At 43.3% G+C, this 16466-nt stretch overlaps 1 long non-coding RNA gene across 2 annotated transcripts in view; it reads right to left on the bottom strand.

Moving 5' to 3' along the window:
* LOC122489181 overlaps positions 1-16466 on the bottom strand; it is a 300673-nt gene that overhangs the window by 224395 nt on the left and 59812 nt on the right. Inside the window, exon 3 of one of the 2 annotated variants that reach the window (XR_006298858.1) lies at positions 5582-5682. The exons of the other annotated variant lie outside the window; for it this stretch is intronic. This is a non-coding gene — a long non-coding RNA (uncharacterized LOC122489181). The remainder of the gene's footprint in view (positions 1-5581; positions 5683-16466) is intronic. 2 annotated transcript variants of the gene reach the window in all.

Consider the following 16466-nt stretch of genomic DNA (forward strand, 5'->3'; position numbering starts at 1 on the left):
ATCAGGGAAAATAACCAGTGTATTTCTTCTATACCATTTTACTAAACCCTCTGGTCCGTGTATCACTTTCTGTTTAATAAAAGAAGAAAAGAAAAATAGTTTCTGGTTTTCCAATATAAAAATCCAACTTCAAAGGAGCTTTGTAAGTACCGTTAGGTAGTACTGTCACCCAGGCAATTTCAAAAGGCCTTTCAAACCACTCTCGGATAACGAATCTGTTATCTGGCAACTCTTATAAGAAAACAGCTTTAAAGAGCCCATAAACAATCATTATCTTCAAACAGCATCCTCAGACACTAAAATCCCTGGATAACATAGATTTGTTTTTCATTTTTACCTCCCTCAGACTCTACTACACAACACCTTCTTAACCTTTCTAATTTAAAAAAAAAAAAAATTTATTTAGTTCAAGAGCTAACGACAGAATAGGTATCACAACAGATGCTGCAAAAATTCACCTTGCAAACGTGGATTTGAAATACCATCTATCTTTGAGTTTAGAGAAAAGGCAAAGAGACAATAAAAGGAGATAAACGAGGAAAAATCTTTACATAATCATTTACTTCTCCCTTTTAATTAAACTTGAATTCCAAATAACGCGGAGTTTATTAACAAGATAATTCTCTGTGAGGCGCTACTGAACAGGTTCTCTAAGAATTTCATGGTGTGTCGATATCAAGAGGTAGTGAGTAATCTAAGAATTTGGTGAGTCAATAAAATAAAAGGCAATGGCAATACACCCACTCGGTCACCTGGGAACTCTTTGGAGAGTCACTTGCAACATCACCAATTAAAGCAAAGATCTCTCCGTTGCCTGCCCCCCCCCTCCCCCGGTGTGCCTCATTTCCCTTCCCCAACCAACAGAAAACTCCCTTATGCTCAGGATGCATTTTGAGAGACGGAAGTAGAATTTTTACAGCTGGAAGATATTCCCAGATCACATAAATACTTACCCACATAACTGAAATACATTCTGAATCCCCAACACTTACTGTTGCCTACTTTACTCTTTACCTCGAGCGAGCTCTGTTGACTGTGTGGCGCTCATAAGGTAACCTCTACTTCTGGGCCAAGACCTTTACTAAAACCCAACGTCAGGATATGTCTTATTAAGCAAATGTCCCATTGAGGTTAAGCGTAAATGAGTATTGTGAGTGTGTGCACGCGTGCAGGTAAGTATTACAGGGTTGAGGAGGAAGAGGCGGAGCGTGCATGTTGAGAGGAAAATCTTCCAAATTCAACACGAGAAACTCAGTAATCTAGGACACAGCTCGACGTAGAATGAAGCATCACTTACGGAAGAAGGTGTCTGAAAGCACTTATCTTGGAATTCTCCATATTCCTAGGGCGCCTGGGTGGCTCAGTCGGCTCAGCGTCCGACTTCGGCTCAGGTCATGATCTCACGGTTCATGAGTTCGAGCCCCGCATTGGGCTCTGTGCTGACAGCTCAGAGCCTGGAGCCTGCTTCGGATTCTGTGTCTCCCTCTCTCTCTGTCCCTCCTCCGCTCACTCTATCTCTCAAAAATAAATAAATGTTAAAAAAATAAATGAAAAAAAAAAGAATTCTCCATATTCCTGAATAAAAGATACCTCGATGATGACAGAAATCAGGAATTATAGCCCACTTTTTGGTAGTGCAAAGCTGGGTCATGTTTTATTTTTTCTAGCAATGTATTATATTCGTTTAATATTTACCGCAAAAGAAAGCCAACCAAATAGCATAATTCTGGTATGTTCTACAGAGAAACATTTCCGTCCAATGGGAAAATAACCCTGCTTGGCTCTTTCTCCTCCGAAATTGCATTGTTATTGATTTCTCCTATGGAGGGAGCTTCCCTATAGAGGAAGGCAGGAATCATATGACTAATAACTCTCACAACATTAGCGTTAATGCAAATTTGGCAACTGCTACAAGCATTTACGTACACGTTCGCTTTTACACAACTGCTGTTACTTGTGCTTAAAAACTCAGCTGTCACGTCTACCTTTTTTCCAAGATAATAATCCTGCCAATAGAGTCACCAAAGGCCATGGCAGAAAATCCAAATAGAGAGGGCACTGAGGGCTGAATAAGCTCATTGTCTGTTTTGGAACAAGAGGGCTGTATTCACCATGAAATTGGAGTAAGAACTAGATTAGAACAAAGACTTAAAATTCAGAAACAAGTCAAGAGTAGCTGAAAACTCACCCACATTTTTTTACACTACAATTTCTATGTTTGGCATCATTTTGTATGTTTCCATTACCAAACAAAAATGTGGAGATGATATACATTTATAAAGGAAGCACTCTGATATAAAAAGTGCTTTGCTTTTTCAACTTCTCCTAACCATTTAAAATGCTTTTTTGGGGGGGGAAACAGAATATCCTTCGTATTTTAAAAAGCTCCAAAGTGAATTGAAGATTAATCAGCTGCTTAAGCGTTCCATTTTATGTCTTGGCCAAAAATATAAGTCATGGCCAAAGAATGCTATTATTTTATACTTCCATTTCTCTGGACAGTGTATTCAGCAATTTCACAAATCACATAATCCTTAGAACAACACTGTGAGGTCGGTATGACTGGTGCCTAACACAGATGAGAACACGCATCTCAGTGTCAAAGATGCGCGTCATGTTTCTGGCCGATGAGCACCTTTGCGAGAGCCTCAACGTACCGGGGTGATTTCTGGCTTTCTGAACTTAGGGCGCCCTGTTCTCCGGGCTCCTCTGCAGCTAGGGTGACGGGAGCACCGGCCGTGAGATTCACCCTTGCAAACCAGGGATTCGCACGTGAGCATCATGCTGGTATGCACGGGATTTGCTTTGACTGGTCATGGCAACCGAGGTGCCCAGTGTGGGGGCCAAGGCTGGCTGCAGGGCGGAGCCCCCGGAGCCGAGCGGCACCACTCCTGCGACGAAGCAGACTTCCTGGCAGTGGTGTAGACCCCGGCGCCTAGCGCTCGGTGGGCCAGAACATGTGGCAGCCGGCACCCTCCGGGCCATTTCTCTGGCATGGCTTTGGACGCCGCTCCCGAAAACTTCGCGATGCGCCTAGGTCTTCGGCCCTCCCAAAAGGGCTCTCTCCCACGAACTGCCCGATATCCTTTCAACAAACCACTTCTGCTAGGAGTCCCGTTCTGTTGCTTACACTCAGGAACCCTCACTCATTTACTGAGGTGGTTACGCAACATTCATTCTTTTCGGGAAGTCTTTTCTGGGCAAGAAACTGTAAGGATGAGTCCTAAAGGATCTGTAAGATTCAACTAAGCAGAGCTATGGGAAAGGGGGAATGGCCTTCTAGGCAGAGGGCCTAGCAGTGCAAAGGTTCTGTGGTAGAAAAGAAAACCAATGAGTCGTGAACGGGGCTGGGGAGAACTTAATGAAATGGAGCCGATAGGTGAGCAGAGGCCAGAGCACATGGGTGTGGCAGGAGATTTTCCCCCTGTGGCCTTGCAGATCACAAACAAATTTCCTTATGAAGCCAAAATACATGTAGACGTAAGTAACACACACTGAAAGTTACACCCTGAGAAATTTCAAGTAAGGCCAATGCCCCATTTACAGAATAGGCTTTCAGGCATGGAAAGATAGCAGTCATCTTTTTCCACGCTGAAATAGTCCCGGGATCTTCACCTGTGTAGGTAATATTCCAGCCATAAAAGTCTAGCGGTGAACACAATGGATTTGAACCGAAGAAACTTGGATGTGAGCCCTGATGCTAGATACTCCTTTCATGATCTTAGGGAAATCATTATTATCCAGGAAGGTTGCCTACATCCATAAAACAGACAAGAATCTGCTGCCCTCCATGTCTCATAGAATTGTTGTAAAGGTCAAATGAGCCAAGCAATGTGGGAGCTCTTTATAACAGTAGGTACTGACGGCAGGGGGATATTGGGATATGGTAACAATGGTTACAATTGCTTTGGTACCGTCTCCTAAAGCGTAAACAGGAATGTCAACGTGCTTCAGCTACCAATATTCCCAAATGGGTCCAGAACTGAATACAGTATTTTTAAAGTAATTTGTCATAAAAAAAAAAAAAAAAAAAAAGCTATACGAGGTGATGGATGTTAACGAAACTTATTGTGGTAATCATTTTGTAATATATGCCTCTATCAGATCATTATGTTGCACACCTTAAATCTATATGATATTGTATGTCAACTATATCTTAATAAAACTGGTTAGGGGAGCACCTGGGTGGCTCAGTCCGTTGAGCGTCTGACTCCTGATTTTGGCTCAGGTCATGATCTCATGGTTCCTGAGATTGAGCCCCGCCTCAGGTTCCACCCTGAGCGTGAAGCCTGTTGGAGATTCTCTGTCTCTCTCCCTGTGCCCGTTTCTCCACTCACACACTGTCTCTCTCTCTTCCTAAAATTAAAAAAAAAAAAAAAAAAAAAGTGGGAAAACTCAGCAACGGTCAACCTTTTAGCATGATGCTCTATTCCTTTGGGGCCTCCTCACTAGAAACATATTCTTCAATGAAAAGTCATGCAAAGAGCCACAGTGAAAATAAATGGCCTGATAATAATAGCTGGATTTATTAAGTTACTGTGCTAAGTGCTAGTAAAAATTTGGAAATAAAAGTAGCTTTATCAATGCAAAGCACTTTGCGATTTATCTTTCTAATCCTAGACTATTTCAGGGTAAGGTGACGTGAATTTTTTTGGCTCCCATGAATTTGACCTCAAATGAACTCACAACTGAGAAGACGTAAATGAGCACATTACAGCATGAAACATTTTTATCAAAGGTAGACCATCAGTTTCCAAAGGACAGAGACGTTACCTAAGTTATCTTTGTTATCTGCAGAATCTAGCACCAGTGCCTGAAACGCCGTAGGCAAGAAATAAAACCTTTTTGAGACATAAATTTTTCACAGGTGCCTGGGTGGCTCAGTCAGTTAAGCATCCGACTTCAGCTCAGATCATGATCTCACAGTGCATGGGTTCGAGCCCCACGTGAGGCTCTCTGCTGTCAGCACAGAGCCCGCTTCGGATTCTCTGTCACCCTCTCTCTCTGTCTCTGCCTCTGCCCTTCCCATGTTCTCTCTCCCAAAAATAAATATTTTTTAAAAATTTAAAAAATAAAATTTTTATGGTTACTGGAATATATGTATGATGTACGACTTGCCATATAAGAGCATAGAAAATATAAAAATAGTTTTATGATAAAATAAAAATAGAATGAAATATAAAAATAAATCTCTTTACTGTAAATATTGAAAATAATAATAGTGACAGCTAATATTTAGACGTACCCTTACGTGGCCCTAGACACTCTGCTTAATGCTTCACAAGGACTAACACAGGTAGTTTCTAACACCTGACCCTGGGGAGGAGGGGGTGGGGTAAAGGTCACTGGAAAATCAGTGAGTTTTTAAGGGTGACTTGGCCATCACAATTAAAACAAGGTAATGTTCATCATCTTCACCTGCATCTGGCCAAATCGCTCCCCAATGTGAATGTCAAGGATAACCTGATAGAGTACGATGCGAGTTCTTAGAGAGCAATCTAGTTTGGCTATCTACACAACCAAATCCACGCTTGAAAATCCTTCACATTCTGGAAAAAAAAAAAAAAAGGTAATAACTTACATGACATTCCACAGCCCACCGCTGAAGGGCAAAAGTGTGAGGAATGCAATTTTGACCCGAAGTCAAAGAGGTGGGCATGAGTTTCCAGAGAGCAAAATTATCTGTAAGTTAAAAGAGAACGTTCAGCCAACGCACGAAAGTAGAAGAGGGTATTAAGAAATGACAGCACCACTAAGACTTACTGTCAGAAAGGGAAGCCATTCCAAGAACTGTTTAATCCATTAAACTGCTGCCTGACTATTCAAGTGTATTCAGAACTTCATTTGATCATGCCCTAATCTTCCCTTACATTTTAATTAAGATTAGTTGAGCATATAAGTGAGTTTTGGGCATGATATCCTAGGGTGAATGAGACTGCAAAGAATAGGAATAGGTCCATCAGAGAAGGAAATGTGGGGAAGGCAGTCCTGGGGGATTCTCTGATCCTCAAGGGGAGGACACCAGCAAGGTGACTAGGGTTGGTGGCATTAAGTCATCTGGGAGCACTTTCCACTGAGACCCTCCCTTGGAAGTGTGCCTGTTCACGACGAAGGCGAGGAAATGCCGTTAAGTGTAGACAGAACTTTAATGTGAACGGTGTTCTCCCTCTCCATTCTCATCTGCAGTCTTCTTACTTCCGCATCCTGGTATCAGGCAGTTAAAGAACAAACAAAAAGGGGTGCCAGGGTGGCTCAGTCGGTGAAGCATCCGACTTCAGTTCAGATCATGATCCCACGGTGCGTGGGTTCGAGCCCCGCATCGGACTCTGTGCTGACAGCTCAAAGCCTGGAATTTGCTTCCAATCCTGGGTCTCCCTCTCTCTCTGCCAATCCCCCATTAGCACTGTGTCCCTCTCTCTCTCTCTCCAAGATAAACATTTAAAAATTAAAAAATAAAACAAAAGAAACCAACTGATGACTCACACTTGTTACCTAGAATATCCACACACTGTATTTTATCTAACTTGCAGAGCGCTTCTCATTCACCACTTGGCAAGCTTTTCATTCTTGTCTGCTTACTTTGTCCTTCATCTCCCTTGTATACTGTATCTATGTGAATGCGTGTATGTATAAAGTTGTTATACTGTACTTTAAGCTACAAGCAACCCGAAACAATCTTACTCTAGTGGTTTAGAGTTAGGGAAACTCAACATGAAGTCCCAGATCTGCAGACCACTGAAACGGAAATCTTTTTACTACTCTGGTCTCTAAATTGTCACAATTACTTCTGTTTTCAAATTTTACATACCCTTCATTTTCCAGAATTTTTTTGCCCCCAAAGTCATCATTTCCCACCATCATTACAGTTCTAAGCTTCATAAAAGATATACCTGTAAGTCATAGGCTCCCATATCTGCAAATCAACATCATCCATAGGCTATTTATGTCTAAAAGTAACTTCAGTAAATATATACTCTGTTCATCAGTTAAGGTGGTACAGCTGAGATACAATACTCAGAACCCAAGCTCTGCAATCTGCAGAGAAACAATTTTACATCCATACAATTGCTTCCTGCCAGTGGACTGCGGGAGCATAGCCTTGGGAATTTAAATGACCGATTTACCCAGGGAAAGAAAGCTTATTTTTAGTAAGTGGAGGGTAAAAAAAAAAAAAAAAAAAAAATGTTGACTTAATTTATTTTACTGCCTGTGAACCTACTTTGGAAGGAGAAGCAGAATTTGATTAATTAGATTAGCAAATTCAGTAAGTTGTTTATTCAGTTGGGTGAATCAATGTTTCCCTGAATTTACTTTAGCTCTATTTTTTGCTTTCTAATCTATCCAGTAGGTAAGATGTTGAAAGCCAAAAGCCTTTCTATCCCACACCTCTTTCAAATATCTATTCACATGTTAATTGGATCTCTTTGTGATTGGAGGCAGACAGATTTCACAGTCCCCCTGCCCCCCCCATCCCCCCAACCCCAGCACACAACAAGATGGCAGAAAATGACAGATAGTAGAAAACGGACTACATGCCTATTTTCTATGCATCTCAGTGTTTAGCATTTCCCCTTTGCTGCTGACTCTAGTTTTAAATTTCATTTCCACGCAATATTAAAACCTAAATAAAATAAGGAGTTTTCTCTACTAGTGACAGCGTGTTTTAAGATCATTAGAAAAGAATTATTAGAGTAAACTGCTTTATTTTTTAATCATTGCCAAATTGCTCAAATATTTGCTAGTTTTTCTTCCTTCTCTTAATGATCTGTCTTTCTTAGGAAGTCCCTTTCATCTGACTTGCTACACAAAATCATTCCTCATTCATTTGTTACTGAGATTTATAGGAGTACAGCTGTTCAAACAAGCCTTTGCCTGTGAAAGCCTGAGAAAATTGGGATAGATAATCAAATTAAAATTCCAGCTATACATTCTTTTAACGGAGTGTTGACAATTTTTATATTTTATATTTAAAACATATCAAAATAAAAAGGGCAAACCGTGCAGCATCATGGACTACATTTTTCCATTAATGACCTACAAGACACGTTCAGAAGGAGAAAAACTTTAATTCAGCAACAAATCAAATGTGCTTTTCTGGAAGAGATCTTTTTTTTTTTTTTTTAATTAAAAAAAAATTGAAGATCCAAGAGAATGAGGGCTTGAAATCCTAGCAGCTGGGGACCATTAGAGATTATTTAGCTCACAGGGACTGGCATAAAAATATGAGCGCGGGTGACCTGGGACATAAGGGTGTTGACTGACTTCTGATAAACACCAGACACCATTGATTTTCAGGTAAAGGTGGAATTCAAACTACTTTTATTCAAAGGCTACAAAAATCACCTTCTCCAAAGAAGTGCACATCTCTCTAGTTCTCTGAAAATGAAACAGATTATAGGATCACAGTCTCCCTCAAACTAATGAGGCATATTCGACTGGCCTTGAAATTCAAAAGCAGGGAGAAACATCAAAATTGGAGCAGTCACCCTTCTGAATTTATTCCTTTCCTTTCCCCGGTGCATCTGTCCCCTGGCTGAGCTACCAAGAGAGCAAAGATTTCTTAGATGACTTTGCTTTCATTCTTTTTGGATTACCCTGAAAATTATGCCCACTCCACAGATAAGGGTTGTGTTTCCTAGTGGGTAGAACAGGGTCCTCTTCCTGGAACTGCTCACGATCCCCACCTCCAGTCAGTCGCCAAGTCCTATTTATGTTTTTAAAAAATTGTTTTTAATGTTTTAATTTATTTTTGAGAGAGAGAGAGAGCAAGCCCAGGTGGGGGAGGGGCAGAGAGAGAGAGAGGTAGACACAGAATCTGAAGCAGGCTCCAGGCTCTGAGCTGTCGGCACAGAGCCGGACGTGGGGCTCGAACCCATGAACCTTGAGATCATGACCTGAGCCGAAGTCAGACGCTTAACTGACTGAGCCACCCAGGCGCTGCAATTCTTTTAAGTTTTTTTGTTTTTGTTTTTTGAGAGACACGGAGAGATCCAGAGTGGGGGAGAGGCAACGAGAGAGTGAGAGAGAGAGAGAGAGAGAGAATGAGAATTCCAAGCAGGTTCCACACTGTCAGCACAGAGCCTGATGGCTGGCTCAGTCTCGGGAAACCGTGAGATCAGGACCACAGCTGAAATCAAGAGTCAGAAGCTGAACCACCCAGGCCCCCCCAAGTCCTATTTAAAAAATTTTTTTTCAACGTTTATTTATTTTTGGGACAGAGAGAGACAGAGCATGAACGGGGGAGGGGCAGAGAGAGAGGGAGACACAGAATCGGAAACAGGCTCCAGGCTCCGAGCCATCAGCCCATAGCCCGACGCGGGGCTCGAACTCACAGACCGCGAGATCGTGACCTGGCTGAAGTCGGACGCTTAACCGACTGCGCCACCCAGGCGCCCCCCCAAGTCCTATTTTTTTTTTTTTCAACGTTTATTTAATTTTGGGACAGAGAGAGACAGAGCATGAACGGGGGAGGGGCAGAGAGAGAGGGAGACACAGAATCGGAAACAGGCTCCAGGCTCTGAGCCATCAGCCCAGAGCCCGACGCGGGGCTCGAACTCACGGACCGCGAGATCGTGACCTGGCTGAAGTCGGACGCTCAACCGACTGCGCCACCCAGGCGCCCCCCCAAGTCCTATTTAAATCCTACTCCCTACATGCCCTCCCAGCCCAGCCAGTGCTCAGTGGTCCTACGGCCCTGCCCCTGATTGGGTCACTGGTATCTCCCAACCTGATCAGGGCAAGGCGGAGTGCGATCAGACTCTGTGCAGAGCCCACCTCTCTCCTGCCACCCCACACCTCGTAGCACAGCCAGGTCAAGCATGTGCGCACACACACACACACACACACACACACTCACTCACCCTGGGCTTCGGCACACCCTCCTGTACCATCAATGGCCCTCCTGTCCCTTGCTCCAATTTCCTCTTACTCTTCATCGGGGCTCTGCTTAGATACCACTTTCTCCGGGGCGCCTGGGTGGCGCAGTCGGTTAAGCGTCCGACTTCAGCCAGGTCACGATCTCGCGGTCTGTGAGTTCGAGCCCCGCGTCGGGCTCTGGGCTGATGGCTCAGAGCCTGGAGCCTGTTTCCGATTCTGTGTCTCCCTCTCTCTCTGCCCCTCCCCCGTTCATGCTCTGTCTCTCTCTGTCCCAAAAAATAAATAAACGTTGAAAAAAAAAATTAAAAAAAAAAAAAAAAGATACCACTTTCTCCAAGAAGCCTTTTCTCGAAGTCGGGGATGAATAACCCACCCGACATACTCTCCCCGTACTTACCCTACATGCTGCACTCCCACGCTGGGGCTGTTTGTATACATCCCCCTAGCATGCAAACTCTGTGAAGACAAGGGCTGAGCCTACAGAGTTCGACATCAAATTCCCAACGCCAATGCCCAGCTAGGGCCTGGCACACTGTGAGGGACCACGATCAACATCTCTTGAATTAATTGAATAATTAATTAGTGACAAAGTCCTCACTCAAACGGTCCCGGAAACCTCCACCGGAAGCCTTTTCCTAGAAATGGGCTACAAAGATGCCCTCTTTTTCCAAAGTTTCCTAAAATGTAACCTCTCAGACCAGCACTTGGTAGGTGTTCAATAAGTATTTCTTATTGGATAAACGAATGAGCAGGGCAACTATGCTAGTAGGTATCTAACAAATTGAGTTGTTTTTATTAAAACTACTTGCCAGACACTGACAAGGGGGCCAGAACAGGTAAATCCAGTTACACAGGTTATACTGGGTCTAAGTGGTTTTCTTACCCCACCCAGCAGCAAACAACCCAGATCCAGTATTTTAAATGTTTCCTGTTGCTCCTACTTTACTCACACCACTGGCTACTACTCCTTTTGTGTGTGTGTGTGTGTGTGTTTATTTATTTTTGAGAGAGAGAGACAGAGCGTAAGCAGGGGAGGGGCAGAGAGAGAGGGAGACACAGAATCACAAGCAGACTCCAGGCTCTGAGATGTCAGCACAGAGTCCAATACGGGGCTCGAACCCATGAACCACGAGATCATGACCTGAGCTGAAGTCCGGCCACTTAACCAACCGAGCCACCCGGGCGCCCCTACAGCACTCTTCTGACATCAGTCCTGTGTGAAGCCAGTTTAAAAGCAGCAGGATTACAACACTGGTCTTTCTCAGATCCCAGAGTCAAACTGCTTAAATGAGAAGCACTTCAAGTTCGCCTTTGTTTCCCTTCATTCTAAGCAAACAAATACACAAACTTATATTCAGGAGGAGCCCCTCACTTTCTGAAAAGATCGCGTGCTAATGTGGAGGCAGTCACCATGCCCCACACTGAATTTTCTTTAAGCCTCCCTGATAATTTCTTGGAGCGGATAATTTGTTGGCCAGTGATGGTCCCCACTTACCATTTACCTCAGACAAGAACTGAGATCTGCGTGTAGATATTTACTATAAAAAAAAAGTGGTACTCAGAACCTGCTTTCACCCATTCAAAAGCACCCAGTGCCCACAAGGGAAAATCCAAACTACTCTGCACAAAAACCCTTCTAGAGTGTCTACACATCTCCATGTCACTGCCAGCCATTCCTGGCATCCGAGACTCCAGGCACACTACTCCGAGATCTCCACACCTTCCTCTGAGCTTTGCACAGTCTCTTCCTCTGCTTGGAAGGTTGCCATTCCTGTCTCATTCTGCACCCTGTCCTTGTACCTGGCATATACTCCCCAGTCCCGGGCGAAATCAATTATTCTTTGGTCCTTTCTCTGCCTTCCTCTTTGAGGTCACTTAACACATTAGATACTGCAAAAGACCCCTCACGTATCTATCTCCCCTACCAACATGAAAGCTGCTGATAAACAGATAACCACATCTTGTTCGTGTTTACATCTTGGCGTATGAAATAATCCCTAGCATATGATAGTCAATGAATTGAATGAATGAATCTGTTTCATCCCTGCCTCACAACTGGAGCCACGCAATAAAATTACCAGAATATGACTGGTATGATGCTATGCATCATAATCATCGATGGGAAACCCAAAATGCCAATACTATACAGATTACTTGCCGTATAGACTTAGGGTAAATTTCAAGACGAATCGTCAAAACACCAAGTAAATGGTGCAGTCTCTGACAACATCACCTCGAATCACTGTTCCAACTTGATCAGGAGTTGGAAGCAATTCAGACGGGAATGTTTAGAGATTTTACGGGACACTAGCTATCTGGCCTTTTTAAGATTTGCTCAGCAACTATTTGCTGAATACCAGCAACATGCTTGGCTTGCTTTGATAGTAAAAGGCCTACTGAGTTGGGCTAGAAAAGACCCCTCACCTTGTTTAAGAGCTGTTCAGTCTGGTGTCTGAACTAAGGTGACAATAAGGCGTGATTTATAGATGTCATAGGAGTAGAAACAAGGGATTAGTGGAGTTTACAAGGGGATGAAGTCAAGTGTTGTTGTTTGTGGCCATTTAGTACATATCGCTAGTAGGGGGGGTACATGTGTGTGGACTAAGGGGACAGTGTTGGCTCCTTTAAGACCAAGGTTGTAGAGAATTTATTCTAGATCTTGCTGTATCTCTCAATGGCAGGTGAGGAACTGAGGAGTGAAAGGGCCCCTTCCTCCCTGAGGACAAAGGAGAGCAGGGAGGTCTCAAACCACTTCTGGGTATTCCTCCTGTGCTGGGTGGTTTATGGTTGGGATACCATGGGGGAAAATAGCTTAAATCCAGTAAGACTCAAGATGATGCAACAATCCAACACTCATCTCTCAGGAGGTGTCTAATGAGGCCTGGCCTCTTCGATTCCCAGATCCCATACGTGATCACATATAGGAGCTCCCTGAACACACATCACTGGGACATGGTCCCTTCCTTCCAGGCTCCCTCTGTCCTTTATTCTCAGAGTCCAGTGTGGTTGTAAATATTTACCAGTGTTTTTCACTGCATTTGGTATATCTCCATGTTTAGTGTATGTTCCAAGCCAAGAAAAAAACCACTAAGCAAGGAATTACGCTAATATTTCTCTGGCCCCATTTCTCACTAATCCATTATCGCTATGATACACACTCTCCAAATCAAGTTCTTTCTCTATAAAGTGTGGCCCATAGTGCACACCCATGAAATCTAGAAATGTCCAGATCGCCTACTGTTTCATACAACTTCAAAAACACAGGTGCAACACCAACAGGTCCCTGTTCTCTGGGGACCACACAAATAGCCAGTGCACAAAGCCAAGTCTATTCAAAATGACTTTTGATGTTTCAGAACAAAGGACTCATAACCAAGAGTTCAGGGATGAATCCACAATTGAAACTGGATGAACAAAACAATCTTATGTGAGTGTGTGGATTTCTTCCTGGGGCGAAGATCCCTTCCTTTCAAAAAGTCCTCATAGGAAAAAGAAAACCAAAGCAGGAGGCATGACAATCCCGGACTTCAAGATACAGTACAAAGCTGTAATCATCAGGACAGTATGGTACTGGCACAAGAACACACACTCAGATCAAGGGAACAGAATCGAGAACCCAGAAATGGACCCACAAAGCTATGGCCAACTAATCTTTCACAAAACAGGAAAGAATGTCCAATGGAAAAAGACAGTCTCTTCAGCAAGTGGTGCTGGGAAAACTGGACAGCGACATGCAAAAAAACGAACCTGGACCACTTTCTTACACCAGACACAAAAATAAACTCAAAATGGATGAAAGACCTCAATGTAAGACAGGAAGCCATCAAAATCCTCGAGGAGAAAGCAGACAAAAACCCCTTTGACCTCGGCCACAGCAACTTCTTACTCAACACGTCTCTGGAGGCAAGGGAAACAAAAGCAAAAATGAACTACTGGGACCTCATCAAAATAAAATGCTTCTGCACAGCAAAGGAAACAGTCAGCAAAACTAAAAGGCAACCTACAGAATGAGAGAAGGTATTTGCAAAAGACATATCAGGTAAAGGGTTAGTATCCAAAATCTATAAGGAACTTATCAAAATACCCAAAAAACAAATAATCCAGTGAAGAAATGAGCTAAAGTGATGAATAGACGCTTCTCCAAAGAAGACATCCAGATGCCCAACCGACACATGAAAACATGCTCAACATCACTCATCATCAGGGAAAGGCAAGTCAAAACCACAATGAGGGGCGCCTGGGTGGCGCAGTCGGTTAAGCGTCCGACTTCAGCCAGGTCACGATCTCACAGTCCGTGAGTTCGAGCCCCGCGTCGGGCTCTGGGCTGATGGCTCAGAGCCTGGAGCCTGTTTCCGATTCTGTGTCTCCCTCTCTCTCTGCCCCTCTCCCGTTCATGCTCTGTCTCTCTCTGTCCCAAAAAATAAATAAACGTTGGAAAAAAAATTTTTTTTAAAAAAAAACCACAATGAGATACCACCTGACACCTGCCAGAATGACTAACATAAACAACTCAGGCAACAACAGATGTTGGCGAGGATGCGGAGAAAGAGGATCTCTTTTGCATCGTTGGTGGGAATGCAAACTGGTGCAGGCACTCTGGAAAACAGTGTGGAGGTTCCTCAAAGAACTAAAAATAAAACTACCCTACGACCCAGCAATTGCACTACTAGGCATTTATCCACGGGATCCAGGTGTGCTGTTTCGAGGGGACACAGGCACCCCCATGTTTATAGCAGCACTAGCAACAATAGCCAAAGTATGGAAAGAGCCCAAATGTCCATCGACGGATGAATGGATAAAGAAGATATGGTGTGTGTGTGTGTGTGTGTGTGTGTGTGTGTGTGTGTGTGTGATGGAGTATTACTGGGCAATCAAAAAGAATACAATCTTGCCATTTGCAACTATGTGGATGGAACTGGAGGGTATTATGCTAAGTGAAATTAGTCAGTCAGAGAAAGACAAAAATCCTATGATTTCACTCATATGAGGACTTTAAGAGACAAAACAGATGAACATAAGGGAAGGGAGGCAAAAATAATATAAAAACAGGGAGGGGGACAAAACAGAAGAGACCCTTAAATATGGAGAACAGAGGGTTACTGGAGCGGGTGTGGGAGGGGGGATGGGCTAAATGGGGAAGGGGCACTAAGGACTCTACTCCTGAAATCAGTGTTGCACTATATGCTAACTAATTTGGATATAAATTTTTTTTAATTAACAAATAAATAAAATTAAAAATTAAAAAAAAAAAGTCCTCATAGGTGCCCAGAGCCAGACAGACAAGACTGACAGACACACACAGACACACACACATGTTCCCAAGTAAATAAAATCCTGCTACTTTCAGTGAAGAAAACATTTTTGCATATAAATATGACACAATTTCCATTTGTCTAATGAAATGTGTCAAAATCTTCTCCCACGCCCTTTCATCTAAAATGTGATTAAAAGATCCAAATTAGCAGGTGAGTACCAGAGCACAAAGATCCCATGAGAAGAGGCAGCAAAGAAAAGGAGAAAAAGCAACCAAATAATGTATGTCTGAAACACCTGAATCATGAATAAGATAAGCAGAAGAAGAAGGGGAAGAAGGAGGAGGAGGAGGAGGAGGAGGAGGAGGAGGAGGAGGAGGAGGAGGGGGAGGTTATTGTGACTTGACATTCAGAAATAAGCAGCAATGTTTTAGTCCTAGTGACCAGTGGAGGATTTCATCACTACCCTACAAAAGATACTGAAACACGTCAGCATTCTTTAAACACTACAGCACAGCTAGAGAACAACACGATTTCCAGCCCCCCCTCCCACATATAATCTCTTAAAACCGATACTGAGAGGGGCGCCCAGGTGGCTCAGTGGGTTAAACACCCGAGCCTTGGTTTCAGCTCAGGTCATGATCTCACGGTTCGTGAGTTCGAGCCCTGCGCTGGGCTCTGTGCTGATGGCGAGGAGCCTGCTTGGGATTCGTTCTCTTCCTCTCTCTCTCAAAATAAGTAAATAAACTTAAAAAAAAAAAAAAAAACTAATGCTGGGAAACAATATTAAGAACAAAATACCTACATTTCGTTTCAAATAGTAACTAGGAAAATTTGTGCCTAACAACAAAGTGGTATGACATTCTGTAGAAAGGAGTGTTTTGGTTTTTAAAATAAATTAAATACACAAGGCTAAAATAGGTCTTTACCTACAACATGATTTATATGGCATAAGGTGTGTCAAAATGGAAATATGCATGTGAACAGTCTGTTTTAAGTTTATTTATTTGTCTTGAGAGAGAGAGAGAGAGAGAGAGAGATACGGAGACAGAGAGAGGATCCCACGCAGGCTCCATGCTGTCAGCGCAGAGCCTGACAAGGGGCTCGATCCCCAAAACTCTGAGATCACGACCTGAGCTGAAACCAACAGTCGGACACTCAACCGACAGAGCCGCCCAGGAGCCCCTGAAAAGTCCATTTTAAATTCGGTCCTCCATATTGATCCGATAAAACCAGGGGTGACGTATTTGCTTTTGTTGTTCTAGTTGACAGACATCCTTTCCTGGATGGATCCAGATGGAAATGTCTCTCTTCTGGTTCTGTTATTTGCTGCTGTAG

The sequence above is a fragment of the Prionailurus bengalensis genome, chromosome B2, assembly GCF_016509475.1.
Source record: "Prionailurus bengalensis isolate Pbe53 chromosome B2, Fcat_Pben_1.1_paternal_pri, whole genome shotgun sequence".
NCBI classification, from domain to species: Eukaryota; Metazoa; Chordata; class Mammalia; order Carnivora; family Felidae; genus Prionailurus; species Prionailurus bengalensis.